The sequence below is a fragment of the Cryptomeria japonica genome, chromosome 11, assembly GCF_030272615.1.
Source record: "Cryptomeria japonica chromosome 11, Sugi_1.0, whole genome shotgun sequence".
NCBI lineage: Eukaryota > Viridiplantae > Streptophyta > Pinopsida > Cupressales > Cupressaceae > Cryptomeria > Cryptomeria japonica.
In genome coordinates this window covers 566,820,379-566,836,300 of record NC_081415.1, presented here as the reverse complement: position 1 = coordinate 566,836,300, position 15,922 = coordinate 566,820,379, and positions in this window count along the sequence as shown.

Sequence of the window (15,922 nt, the reverse complement as noted above, 5' to 3'; positions counted from 1 at the left end):
TAAGGTGTTTTAAGTGGTCTTAAGGGGATTTAAAGGGATATTTGCATCATTGATTCTTTTATATTTTTACACATGCATGGATTCATTTTATTCATCTATGTACATTCTTTTAGTTTATATTTACACATATATTGTTTCGTTTAATTATGTTGTTTGGATTCATCTAATTATGTTGTCCTGAGGTGTTTTAAGTGGCCTTGAGGGGATTTAAGGGGATATTTGCGTCATTGATTCTTTTATATTTTTACACATGCATGGATTTGTTTTATTCATCTATGTAGATTCATTTAATTTATATTTACACATATATTGTTTCATTTAATTATGTTGTTTGGATTCATCTAATTATATTGTCCTAAGGTGTTTTAAGTGGTCTTAAGGGGATTTAAGGGGATATTTGCGTCATGGATATAAGTTCATTAAATTTTTGAAGTAAGTTCATTAAACTTGTACATAAACACTTAACTAAAATGAACAACTAAATTAAATTTTAAGGACTAAATTTGTTTAACAGTGAACAACTAAAATATACATAAACACTTAATTTTGACATACACATATAATTAACTAGAACACTTAACTAAATTCAAATGAATTAGAGATTCTATCATTTAAACACTTAACTTTCAAAAATGTAATCTATATGTGTGTGTGTGTGTGTGCAAATTAGTATGAAATGTAGATCTATCTAACACATACACATATGTGTCAATCTATCGCATGTACACATGTATTAAATGTCTATTACACATACACACATGAAATATGGAAAATAAATAACTAGTACACATATGCATATGAAATGTGTACAATACACATGTATGAAATGTCTAGTACACATGTACAAATATAAAATGTCTAGAAAATGTGTGCACATGCACATATATATAAACAATGGGTCACTCGGGGTCCTGTCCTGGACCATGTCCCGATCCATGCACCTGCAATAGAGTATGCATTCATAAAATCATACATTAAACATTTAATTCATGTACTAGAGTAAAACAATTTAAGTAACATAGACTAAGAGAATTTTCACGTAGACAAACATACCTTTGAAGAGTATCTAACATCACCACCATGTGCATGCAGGATTCTAGGACATCTATGTGATGAGGAGCTCAACCTACATGATAGTGGTGCATCCTACAATGTTGAAATTGTGTTAGATATACATACACATATATTTAGAACTTGGAACCTAACCCTCTAAACATAGAACTTAATTATTTAAAATAAATAATTAATTTAAAGTTATAATGTATACCTGTGTCTCCTGGTGAACAGGGCTAGTGGGAATGTGCAAATCCTCAAACATCGCCCCATGTGCCTCCAATAGCATATGCACGCATAACCTCATATATTAAAAAAATTTAATTTGAATACTAGAGTGAATTTTTTGAAGTAACATATATTAAGAGCATATGTGTAGACAAACATACCTCTGAAGGGTTTCTAACATCACCACCATGTGCATGCAGGATTCTAGGATGTCTATGTGACGAGGAGCCCAACCTGTGTAATAGTGGTGCATCCTTCAATATTGAAATTTTGTTAGAGATACATGTACACATATATTTATATATTTCAACCTAACCATTTAAAAATAGAACTTTAATATTTAAGATTGAACTAATTTAAAGTTATAATGTATACCTATGTCGCATGACGAATAGGGTTGGTGGCAATGTACAAAACCTCAAACATTGCCCCCTGCACCTACAATATAAATTACACATGAACTCAAATGTACATTATTTAAACATTAATTATTAAGTTTTAAATATATATATATATATATATATTAAGTTTTAAATATATATATATATTAAGTTTTATATATATATATATATATATATATATATATATATAATTTATTTTAAAGATCAAATCGAATCTACTTGAACATGTACATGTACGTGGTTGTAGATAAACATACTTCAGGGTCTCTAATAGCTCCATCACGCGCATGCTGGACTCTAGAATGATTGCGGGATGAATGGCTCATCCCGCACAATGCTCGCTCATCCTAGACAATGCACATATTTTGTTCGATATATATAAATTTAAGTCACTTAGAATTATTTAATCAATACCTAGATATCCATTTAAATAGAACTTAAAAACATAAAAAATAATAATATAAACTGTATATATACCTGTGTCTCTTGATGAACAACTAGGGTAGTGACAACATCCAAATCTCCATACATTGACCCTAACGTGATACCATATATAGTTCAAAAAATACAATCCAATATATATAATTAATTTAATCTATGCATTTTGTGTGTATAATCCAGTAGCTATATAAAAATTTTAAATTAAAATTAGTAAATTATATATTATAATTCATACCTCTCCTGCAGCATGTAAGGCTTGTTTGATCCCGTTGATGTCAAAATCATGCAAGGAGCCCACTGCAACATGATCCCCTTCACTATCTGGCTCCATAACAATGGTAGTGAACATCCCCAAAAATCCAATACCAGCTATTGTGGCGCAGTCAACTAATGTATAAATAGGAGGAGGAGGTGTATCCTGACCAGCTGCTATATGCTGAGGCGGGGTAGTAGGATGTGTAGCAGTAGTAGGCTAAGAATCTGTATGCTCACAACCATGGCTAGAAGCACTCGGTCTACCAAGTACACACCTAACAAATGATGGGGCATCCTCTAGTGGGATCCCATGCTCCATAGAAATGACTTGATATGAATCCAAGATATCGTTGGATAAGAATGCGTTGATCTATCGTAAAGGATCTATGTCATGTTTGTGTGCAGCATCCACCGATGATGGTATGTATACTCGAACATATGGATCATATCTCATTGATGCATCTTGAATTATATTATGAGGGCACAACAAATATTTACCCACACAATTTGATGTCATCTCATCCACCTGTGTGGCTATAGTAGCAATATTGGGAACGATTGACTGTCGAGTGTCATTTGGTACACTATCTACAGCATGTACTAGGTCCACACTCTTGGAAAGAACCACAAGGTTTTGACAAATCAATGCTCATTTATTAACGGGCATGGGTGCACCTGGTCATCTAAACTTATCTAAAAATATGTCCTTCCCTTGCCCAACATGTTTCGAAAAATCTGTGTAATCAACATCATCCAACAAATGAAACTCTGCAAATAATTGTTTGCATAAATAAAGGGGTAACTCATCCTTTTGGGGCCATCTATGATGAGTGGCTAACCATCTAGGATAGATAAAAGGTGCTACTAGTGCATCTGTGCACCTGGTAAGAATATAACCTTTCACCCTACCAAAGGCCTGATAATAAGGAAACATGGTTTTCACATCAGCTGTGAAAACCCTATCATTCAGTGTGTCCCATTTCACCGTACCATGTAAACTGCATGAAAGGGATCTATAAAATTCCTCTACATTGACCTCCTCATATGGATTATAATTGTCAACAAGGTCAATCATATGAAGTCTCTCCTATCTTTTAATCTTACCCCTTTGTTTATTTGTTTGATCATGTATGTTTCCCAATGTGATATTTAAATGATCTAAGCCATGTTGGAGTGCCTCTACTGTCTGATTGTAGAGTTGTTGTCTCTCCAGTGGAGTTGTGCCAGACCTATGTGACATCTGCTCACTCCCACAAGGATGAACACTAGGCTCATAACTACTAGTGTTATGTGATCTAGGCTCATCAGACATGATGTGAGTGGGTAATGTATATATATATATATATATATATCTGCACATGTGCATGTATGTAGTACAAATTAAACAATAATTAAAAAAGTATACATACATTTAAATACTTTTAAACATAATTAAACATGTAAATTAAAAAAATTAGATATAGAAAAAAGAAATTTAAACATCATAAATGCATACAAGTTAAAATTTTCTAGATATAGAGACAAATTTAAGATAAATTTCTAGATCTATGCACAAAAGAAATTTAAACAACTATAAACTTCATTTTAAATTTCAATATATCTCTAATTTGTAATTACATATATTTGCTCATATAATAATTAATTTGAAAATTACTCATATTAAGTCAAATTAAGACAAATTAATTTAAAATTAATTCAGAATTGCATATAAAATTTAATTAATAGATCATAATATGGTGTTATGTTGTCCTAATAGGTCCTATGGGGTGCACACATGTCATAAGACCCCTTTCGACACCATTTAGTCTTATCTAGTCCTAATTGGTGCTAAGGGGAGCACATGTGTCGTAAGGGGCCTTGTGTGGTCCTAACGGGTAACCCATGTGTTAGGACACATGCATGACACCTTAGGACCACATAAGACCCCTTGCGACACCACTTGGTCTTATGTGGTCCTAATAGGTCCTAAGGGGTGCACATGTGTCGTAAGGGTCCTTGTGTGGTCTTAAGGGGTCACCCATGTGTTAGAACACATCTGTGACCCCTTAGGACCGTGTAAGACCCCTTGCGACACCATTTGGTCTTATGTCGTCCTAATAAGTCCTACGGGATGCAGATGTGTCGTAAGGGGCCTTGTGTGGTCCTAAGGGGTCAACATTTATTAGAACACATGTGTGACCCCTTAAGACCACATAAGACCCCTTGTGACACCATTTGGTCTTATATGGTCCTAATAGGTCCTAAGACGTGCACATGTGTCATAAGGGGCCTTATCTGGTCCTAAGGGGTCAGCCATGTGTTAGAACACATGCGCGACCCCTTAGGACCACATAACACCCCTTGCAACACCATTTGGTCTTATGTGGTCCTAATAAGTCCTAAGGAGTGCACATGTCTCGTAAGGGGCCTTGTGTGATCCTAACGGGTCACGCATTTGTTAGAACATGTGCTTGACCCCTTAGGACCACATGAGACCCCTTATTACACCATTTGGTTTTATGTGGTCCTAATAGGTCCTAAGCGGTGCATATTTGTCATGAGGGGCATTGTGTGGTCAAAAGTGGTCACCCATGTGTTAGAACACATGCCTGGCCCCTTAGGACCACATAAGATTGCTTGCGACACAATTTCATCTTATGTGGTCCTAATAAGTTCTAAGGGATGCACATGTGTCGTTAGGGGCCTTGTGTGGTCCTAAGGAGTCACCCATGTGTTAGAACACATGGGTGACCCTTTACGATTACATAAGACCACTTCTGACACTATTTGGTCTTATGTGGTCCTAATAGGTCCTAAGGGGTGCAAATGTGTCGTAAGGGGCTTTCTATGGTCCAGCGAGCACACCCATGTGTTAGAACGTATGTGTTACCTCTTAGGACCAGTTAAGACCCCTTGCGACACCATTTGGTCTTATGTGGTCCTAATAGGTCCTAAGGGGTGCACATGTCATAAGGGGCCTTGTGTGATCTTAAGGGGTCACCCATGTGTTAGAACACATCTATGACCCCTTAGGACCACATAAGACCCCTTGTGACACCATTTGATATTATGTAGTCCTAATAGTTCCTAAGGGGTGCACATGTGGTGTAAGGGGCCTTATGTGGTCCTAAGGGGTCACCCATGTGTTAGAACACATGTGTGACCCCTTAGGACCACATAAGACCCCTTTCAACACCATTTGGTCTTATGTGGTCCTAATAGGTGCTAAGGGGTGCACATGTGTCGTGAGGGGCATTGGGTGGTCCTAAGGGGTCACCCATGTGTTAGAAAAAATGTGTGACCCCTTAGCACCACAAAAGACCCCTTGCGACACTATTTGGTCTTATGTGCTCCTAATAGGTCCTAAGGAGTGCACATGTGTCGTAACGGGCCTTGTGTGTTCCTAAGGGGTCACCCATGTGTTACAACACATGTGTGTCCACTTAGGACCACATAAGACCCCTTCTGACACCATTTGATGTTATGTGGTCCTAATAGGTGGTAAGGGGTGCACATGTGTTGTAAGGGGCCTTGTGTGGTCCTAAGGGGTCACCCATCTGTTAGAAGACATGCATGACCCCTTAGAACCACATAAGACCCCTTACGAAACCATTTGGTCTTATGTGGTCCTAATAGGTGCACATGTGTCATGAGGGGTGTTGTGTGGTCCTAAGGGGTCACACATGTGTTAGAACATGTGTGTGACCCCTTAGAACCACATAAGACCCCTTGCAACACCATTTGGTTTTATGTGGTCCTAGTATGTCCTAAAAGATGCACATGTATTATAAGGGGCACTATGTGGTCCTAACTGCTCACCCATGTGTTACAACATGTGTCTGACCCCTTAGGACTAAATAAGACCCCTTTCGGCACCATTTGGTCTTATGTGGTCCTAATAGGTCCTTAGGGGTGCACATGTGTCGTAAGGCACCTTGTGTGGTCCTAAGGGGTCACCCATGTGCTAGAATACTTGTGTGACCACTTAGGACCACTTAATACCCCTTTAAAAACCTTTTCATCTTATGTGGTCCTAATAGGTGGTAAGGGGTGCACATGTGTCGTAAGGGATCTTGTGTGTTCCTAAGGGGTCACCTATATGTTAGAACACATGCATGACCCGTTAGGACCACAATAGACCCCTTGCGACACCATTTGGTCTTATGTGGTCCTAATAGCTCCTAAGGGGTGCACATGTTTTGTAAGGGGCCTTGTGTGGTCCTAAGGGGTCACCCATCTATAAGAACACATCTGTGACTCCTTATGACTATATAAGATCCCTTTCAACACCATTTGGCCTTATCTGGTCTTAATAGGTGTTAAGGGGTGCACATGTGTCGTAAGGGACCTTGTGTGGTCCTAAGGGGTCACCCATGTGTTAGAATACATGTGTGACCCCTTAGGACCACATAAGACCCCTCATGACACAATTTTGTCTTATGTGCTCTTAATAGGTGCTAAGGGGTGCACATGGATCGTAAGGGGCCTTGTGTGGTCCTAAGGGGTCACCCATGTGTTATAACACATGTGTGACCCCTTGGGACCACATAAGAGCCCTTGCGACACCATTTGGTCTTATGTGGTCCTAATAAGTGCTAAGGGGTGCACATGTCTCATAAGGGGCCTTATGTGGTCTTAACGGGTCACCCATGGGTTAGAACATATCTGTGACCCCTTAGGACCACATAAGACCCCTTGCAACACCATTTGGTTTTATGTGGTCCTAATAGGCCCTAAAGGGTGCAAATGTGTCGTAAGGGGCCTTGTGTGGTCCTAGGGGGTCACCCATGTTTTAGAACACGTGTGACCCCTTAGGACCACATAAGACCCCTTGCGACACCATTTGGTCTTATGTGGTCCTAATAGGTCCTAACAGATGCACATGTGTTGTAAGGGGCCTTGTGTGGTCGTAAGGGGTTACCAATTTGTTGGAACACATGGGTGACCTATTACGACCACACAACACCCCTTCTGACACCTTTTTCTCTTATTTCATCCTAATAGGTCCTAACGTGTACACATCTGTCGTAAGAGGCCTTTTGTATTCCTAAGGGGTCACCTATGTGTTAGAAGATATGTGTGACCCCTTAGGAACACTTAAGACCCCTTTCGACACCATTTGGTCTTATGTGCTCCTAATAGGTGCTAAGGGGTGTACATGTGTCGTAAAGTGCCTTGGGTGGTCCAAAGGAGTCACCCCATGTGTTAGAACATATGCGTGACCCCTTAGGACAACAAAATACCCCTTACGATACCATTTGGTCTTATGTGGTCCTAATAGTTCCTAAGGGCGACACATGTGTCATAAGAGTCCTTGTGTTGTCCTAAGGGGTCACTCATGTGTTTGAACACATGCGTGACCCCTTAGGACCACATAAGAACCTTTTCGACACCATTTGGTCTTATGTGGTCCTAATAGGTGCTAAGGGGTGCACATGTGTTGTAAGGGGCCTTGGGTGGTCCTAAGGGGTCACCCATGTGTTAGAACAAATGTGTGACCCCTTAGGACCACAAAAGACCCCTTGCAACACCATTTGGTCTTATGTGGTCCTAATAAGTCCTAAGAGGTGTACGTGTGTCATAAGGAGCCTTGTGTGGTCCTAAGGGATCATCCATATGTTTGAACACATAAGTGACCACTTAGGACCACATAAGACCCCTTGCGATACCATTTCATCTTATATGGTCCTAATAGGTCCTAAGGGGTGCACATGTGTCATAAGGGGCCTTGTGTGGTCCTAAGGGGTCACTTATTTGTTAGAACACATGCGTGATCCCTTAGTACCACATAAGACCCCTTGCGACACCATTTTGTTTTATGTGGTCCTAATAGGTTGTAAGGGATGCACATATTTCGTAAGGGGCCTTGTGTGGTCTTAAGGGGTCACCCATGTGTTAGAAGACATGGGTGAACGCTTAGGGCCACATAAGACCCCTTTCGAAACCATTTAGTCTTATGTGGTCCTAATAGTACCTAAAGGGTGCACATGGTCCTAATAGGTCCTAAGGGGTGCACGTGTCGTAAGGGGCCTTGTGTCGTCCTAAGGGGTCACCCATGTGTTAGAACACATGCGTGATCCCTTAGTACCACATAAGACCCCTTGTGACACCATTTTGTTTTATGTGGTCCTAATAGGTCATAAGGGATGCACATGTTTCATAAGGGGCCTTGTGTGGTCCTAATGGGTCACCCATGTGTTAGAACCCATGCTTGACCCCTTAGGACCACATAATACCCCTTGGGAGACCATTTGGTGTTATGTAGTCTTAATAGGTCCTAAGGGGTGCACATGTGTTGTAAGAGGCCTTCTCTTGTCCTAAGGGGTCATCCATATGTTACAACACATGGGTGACCACTTAAGACCACTTAAGACCCCATGTGTCACCATTTGATTTTATGTGCTCCTTATAGTTCCTAAGGGATACACATGTGTTGTAAGGGGCCTTGTGTGGTGCTAAGTGGTTACCCATGTGTTATAACACATAGGTGGCCCCTTACGACCACAGAAGATCCCTTCCGACACCATTTCATCTTGTGTCATTCCAATAGGTCCTCATGGGTGCACCTGTGTCGTAATGGACCCTATGTGATCCCTAGGGGTCACCCATGTGTTAGAACACATGTGTGATCCCTTAGGACCTCATAAGACCCTTTGTGACACCATTTGGTCTTATGTGGTCCTAATAGCTACCAAGGGGTGAACATGTGTTTTAAGGGGCCTTGTGTGGTCCTAAGGGTTCACCCATGTGTTAGAAACATGCTTGACCCTTTAGGACCACATAAGACCTCTTGTGACACCATTTGGTCTTATCTGGTACTAATAGGTCCTAATGGGTGCACATGTGTCATAAGCAGCCTTGTGTTTTCCTAAGGGGTCACCCATTTCTTAGAACACAAGTGTGAGCCCTTAGAACCACATAAGACCCCTTGCAACCTCATTTGGTTTATGTGGTCCTAATAGGTCCAAAGGGATGTACATGGTCCTTAGGGGCTTTGTGTGTTTCTAAGGGTTCACCCATCTGTTAGAACACATGGGTGACCCCTTAGGACTGCATAAGACCCCTTTCAACACCATTTGGTCTTATGTTATCCTAATAGGACCTAAGGGATGCAAATATGTTATAAGGGGCCTTGTGTGGTCCTAAGGGGTTAGCCATGTGTTAGAACACATGTTTGACCCCTTAGGACCACTTAAGACCCCTTTCAAAACCATTTGGTCTTATGTGGTCCTAACAGGTGCTAATTGGTGCACACGTGTCATAAGGGACCTTAAGTGGTCCTAAGGGGTCACCCTTGTGTTAGAACACACACGTGACTCCTTAGGACCACAACAGACCCCTTGCGACACCATTTGGTCTTATGTGGTCCTAATAGATCCTAAGGGGTGCACATGTGTTGTAATTGGCCTTGTGTGGTCCTAAGGGGTCACCCATGTGTTTGAACACATGCGTAATCCCTTAAGACTATATAAGACCCCTTTCAACACCATTTGGTCTTACGTGGTTCTAATAGGCGCTAAGGGGTACACATGTGTCGTAAGGGGCCATGCGTGGTCCTAAGGGGTCACCCATGTCTCAGAACACATGTTTGACCCCTTAGGACCAAAATAGACCGTTTGTGACACCATTCGGTCTTATGTGGTCCTAATAGGTCCTAAGGGGTGCACATGTGTCATAAGGTTCCTTGTCTTGTCCTAAGGGGTCAACCATGTGTTAGAACACATGTGTGGCCTGTTAGGACCACAAAAGACCCCTTGCGACACCATTTGGTCTTATGTGGTGCTAATAGGTCCTAAGGGGTGCACATGTGTTGTAAGGGGCCTTATGTGGTCCTAAGGGGTTGCACATGTGTTGTAAGGGGCCTTGTGTTGTCTTAAGTGTCACCTATGTGCTAGATCACATGGGTGATCCCTTGGGACCACATAAGACCCCTTGCGACACCATTTGGTCTATGTGGTCCTAATAGGTTATAAGGGGTGCACATGTCTCGTAAGGGGCCTTTTGTGGTCCTAAGGGGTCACCCATTTGTTAGAACACATGTGTGACCCCTTAGAACCACATAAGACCCCTTGCAAAACCATTCGGTCTTATGTGGTCCTAATAGGTCCTAAGGGATGAAAATGTGTCATAAGGGGCCTTCTATGGTCCTAAGGGGTCACCAATGTGTTAGAACACATGCGTGACCCCGAAGGATCACATAAGACCCCAATAGGTCCTAAGGAGTGGACAAGTGTCGCAAGGGCCCTTGTGTAGACCTAAGGGGTCAGCCATGTGTTAGAACATATGTGTGACCCCTTAGGACCACATAAGACCCCTTGGGACACCATTTGGTCTTATGTGGTCCTAATAGGTGCTAAGGAGTGCACATGTGTCATAAGGGTTTGTGTGTAGCCCTAAGTGGTCATGCATGTGTTAGAACACATGTGTTACCCCTTAGGACCACATAAGACCCCTTGTGACACAATTTGGTGTTATGTGGTCCTAATAGGTCCTAAGGGGTGCACATGTCTCGTAAGGGGTCTTGTGTGGTCCTAAGGGGTAACCCATCTGTTAGAACATATGCGTGACCCCTTAAGACCACATAAGACCTCTTGCAACACCATTTGGTCATATGTGGTCCTAATAGGTCCTAAGGGATGCACATCTATCGTAAGGGGACTTTTGTGGTCCTAAGGGGCCACCCATGTGTTAGAACACATGGGTGACCCCTTCGGACCACTTAAGACCCCTTATGACCACAAAAGACCCCTTGTGACACAATTTCATCTTAAGTTGTCCTAATAGGTCCTAAGGGGTGCACATGTATCGTAAGGGGCCTTGTGTGGTGTTAAGGGGTCACCCATGTGTTAGAACTCATGCTTGACCCCTTAGGACCATAAAAGACCCCTTGCAACACCATTTGGTCTTATTTGGTCCTAAGAGTTCCTATGGGGTGCACATGTGTCATAAGGGGCCTTGTGTGGTCCTACTGGGTCACGCATGTGTTAGAACATGTGTGTGACCCCTTAGGACCACATAAGACCCCTTGCGACACTATTTGGTTTTATGTGGTCCTAGTAGGTCCTAACGGATGCACATGTGTTGTAAGGGGCACTGTGTGGTCCTAATAGCTCACCCATGTGTTACAACACATGGGTGACCCCTTAGGACTACATAAGACCCCTTTCTACAACATTTGGTCTTATGCGGTCCTAATAGGTCCTAAGGGATGCACATGTGTTGTAAGGTGCCTTGTGTGGTCCTAAGGGGTCACCCACATGTTAGAATACATGTGTGACCAGTTAGGACAACTTAATACCCCTTTCAAAACCTTTTAGTCTTATGTGGTCCTAATAGGTGGTAAGGGGTGCACATGTGTCATAAGGGACCTTGTGTAGTCCTAACGGGTCACCCATATGTTATAATACACGCATGAGCTATTAGGACTACAATAGACCCCTTGCGACACTGTTTGGTCTTAAGGGGTCACCCATCTATTAGAACACAAGTGTGACTCTTTAGGACTATATAAGACCCCTTTCAACACCATTTGGCCTTATGTGGTCTTAATAGTTGTTAAGGGGTGTACATGTGTCATAAGGGACCTTGTGTGCTCCTAAGGGGTCACCCATGTGTTAGAATACATGTGTGAGCCCTTAGGACCACATAAGACCCCTTGTGACACCATTTCATCTTTTGTGGTCTTAATAGGTGCTAAGGGGTGAAAATGGGTCATAAGGGGCCTTGTGTGGTCCTAAGGGGTCACCCATGTCTAATAACATGTGTGATCCCTTACAACCACATAAGAGCCCTTGTGACACCATTTGGTCTTATGTGGTCCTAATAAGTGCTAAGGGGTGCACATGTCTCAAAAGGGGCCTTATGTGGTCCTAAAGGGTCACCCATGTGTTAGAACATATGTGTTACCCCTTAGGACCACATAAGACCCCTTGTGACACCATTTGGTTTTATGTGGTCCTAAAAGGTCCTAAAGGGTGCAGATGTGTCGTAAGGGACCTTGTGTGGTCCTAAGGGGTCACCCATGTTTTAGAACACGTGTGACCCCTTAGGACCACATAAGACCCCTTGCGACACCATTTGGTCTTATGTGGTCCTAATAGGTCCTAACAGATGCACATGTTTTGTAAGGGGCCTTGTGTGGTCGTAAGGGGTTACCCATTTGTTGGAACACATGGGTGACCTATTACATCCACACAACACCCCTTCTCACACCTTTTTGTTTTATGTCATCCTAATAGGTTCTAACGTGTACACATCTATCGTAAGGAGCCTTGTGTGGTCGTAAGGGGTAACCTATGTGTTAGAAGACATGTGTGACCCCTTAAGACCACTTAAGACCCCTTTCGACACCATTTGGTCTTATGTGGTCCTAATAGGTGCTAAGGGGTGTACATGTGTTGTAAAGTGCCTTGGGTGGTCCAAAGGAGTCACCCATGTGTTAGAACACATGCGTGACGCCTTAGGACAACAAAATATCCCTTGCGACACCATTTGGTCTTATGTGGCCTTCATAGTTCCTAAGGGTGGAACATGTGTCATAAAGGGTCCTTGTGTTGTCCTAAAGGGTCACCCATGTGTGACCCCTTAGGACCACATAAGAACCTTTTCGACACCATTTGGTCTTATGTGGTCATAATAGGTGCTAAGGGGTGCACATGTGTCGTAAGGGGCCTTGGGTGGTCCAAAGGGGTGAGCCATGTGTTAGAATAGATGCATGACCCCTTAGGAGCATAAAAGCCCCCTTGCGACACCATTTGGTCTTATGTGGTCCTATTAAGTCCTAAGAGGTGTACATGTGTCGTAAAGGGCCTTGTCTGGTCCTAAGGGATCATCCATATGTTTGAACACATAAGTGACCCCTTAGGACCACATAAGATCCCTTGTGACACCATTTGGTCTTATGTGGTCCTAATCGGTGCTAAGCGGTGCACATGTGTTGTAAGGGGCCTTTTATTGTCCTAAGGGGTCACCAATGTGTTAGAACACATGTGTGACCCCTTAGGACAACTTAAGACCCCTTGTGACACCATTTGGTCTTATATGGTTCTAATAGGTCCTAATGGGTGCACATGTGTTGTAAGGGGCCTTGTGTGGTCCTAAGGGGTCACCCATGTGTTAGAACACGTGTGTGATCTGTTAGTACCACATAAGACCCCTTGCGACACCATTTGGTTTTATGTGGTCCTAATAGGTTGCAAGGGATGCACATGTTTCGTAAGGGGCCTTGTGTGGTCTTAAGGGGTCACCCATGTGTTAGAACACATGGGTGAACCCTTAGGACCATGTAAGACCACTTTCGACACCATTTAGTCATATGTGGTCCTAATAGTACCTAAAGGGTGCACATGTGTTGTAAGGGGCCTTGTGTGGTGCTAAGGGGTCACCCATGTGTTAGAACATGTGTGTGACTCCTTAGGACCACATAAGGGCCTTGTGTGGTGCTAAGGGGTCACCCATGTGTTAGAACACATGTGTGACTCCTTAGGACCACATAAGGGCCTTGTGTGGTGCTAAGGGGTCACCCATGTGTTAGAACACATGTGTGACTCCTTAGGACCACATAAGTTCCCTTGCGACACCATTTGGTCTTATGTGGCCCTAATAGGTCGTAAGGGGTACACATGTGTAGTTAGGGGCCTTGTGTTGTCCGAAGGGGTCATCCATGTGTTAGAACACATGTGTGACCCCTTAGGAGCAAATAAGATCCCTTGCGACCTCGTTTGGTCTTATGTGGTCCTAATAAGTGCTAAGGGGTGGACATGTGTCGGAAGGGGCCTTGTGTGGTCCTAAAGGGCCACCATGTGTTAGAACAAATGCTTGACCCCTTAGGACCACATAAGACCCTTTGCGAGACCATTTGGTGTTATGTAGTCTTAATATGTCCTAAGTGGTGCACATGTATCGTAAGAGGCCTTCTGTTGTCCTAAGGAGTCATCCATATGTTAGAACACGTGTGACCACTTAAGACCATATAAAACCCCTTGTGTCACCATTTGATCTTATGTGCTCCTTATAGTTCCTAAGGGATACACATGTGTCATAAGGGGCCTTGTGTGGTCCTAAGGGGTTACCCATGTGTTAGAACACATGAGTGACCCCTTACGACCACAAAAGACCCCTTCCTACACTATTTGGTCTTATGTGGTCCTAATCGGTCCTTATCGGTTCACCTGTGTCATAATGGACCCTATGTGGTCTTAAGGGGTCACCCATGTGTTAGAACACATGCGTGATCAGTTAGGACCTCAAAAGACCCTTTGTGACACCATTTGGTCCTATGTTATCCTAATAGCTACTAAGGGGTGCACATGTGTTGTAAGGGGCCTTGTGTGGTTCTAAAGGTTCACCCATGTGTTAGAAACATGCTTGACCCTCTAGGACCACATAAGACCTCTTGCGACACCATTTGGTCTTATCTAGTACTAATAGGTCCTAAGGGGTGCACATGTGTCATAAGGGGCCTTATGTGTTCCTAAGGGGTCACCGATTTCTTATAACACATGTGTGAGCCCTTAGGACCACATAAGACCCCTTGTAACCTCTTTTGGTTTTATGTGGCCCTAATAGGTCCAAAGGGATGCACATGTGTCCTAAGGGGCTTTGTGTAGTTCTAAGTGGTCACCCATCTGTTAGAACACGTGGTTGACCCCTTAGTATTGCATAAGACCCCTTTCAAAACCATTTGGTCTTATGTTATCATAATAGGACCTAAGGGGTGCAAATGTGTTATAAGGGGCCTTGTGTGGTCCTAAGGGGTTATCCATGTGTTAGAACACATGTTTGAACCCGTAGGACCACTTAAGACCCCTTTCAAAACCATTTAGTCTTATGTGGTCCTAATAGGTGCTAAGGGGTGCACATGTGTCGTAAGGGACCTTAAGTGGTTCTAAGGGATCACCCTTGTGTTAGAACACACACGTGACTCCTTAGGACCACAATAGACCCCTTGCGACACCATTTGGTCTTATGTGGTCCTAATAGATCCTAAGGGGTGCACATGTGTTGTAATAGGCCTTGTGTGGTCCTAAGGGGTCACCTATGTGTTTGAACACATGCGTAATCCCTTAGGACTACATCAAACCCCTTTCAACACAATTTGGTCTTACATGGTTCTAATAGGCGCTAAGGGGTGCACATGCGTCGTAAGGGGCCATGCATGGTCCTAAGGGGTCACCCATGTATTAGAACACATGTTTGACCCCTTAGGACCAAAATAGACCATTTGCGACACCATTCAGTCTTATGTGGTCCTAATAGGTCCTAAGGGGTGCACATGTCTCATAAGGTGCCTTGTCTTGTCCTAAGGGGTCAACCATGTGTTAGAACACATGTGTGGCCCGTTAGGACCACAAAAGACCCCTTGCGACACCATTTGGTCTTATGTGGTCCTAATAGGTCCTAAGGGGTGGACATGTGTTGTAAGGGGCCTTATGTGGTCCTAAGGGGTTACACATGTGTTGTAAGGGGCCTTGAGTTGTCTTAAGTGTCACCTATGTGTTAGATCACATGGGTGCCCCCTTCGGACCACATAAGACCCCTTGTGACACCATTTGGTGTATGTGGTC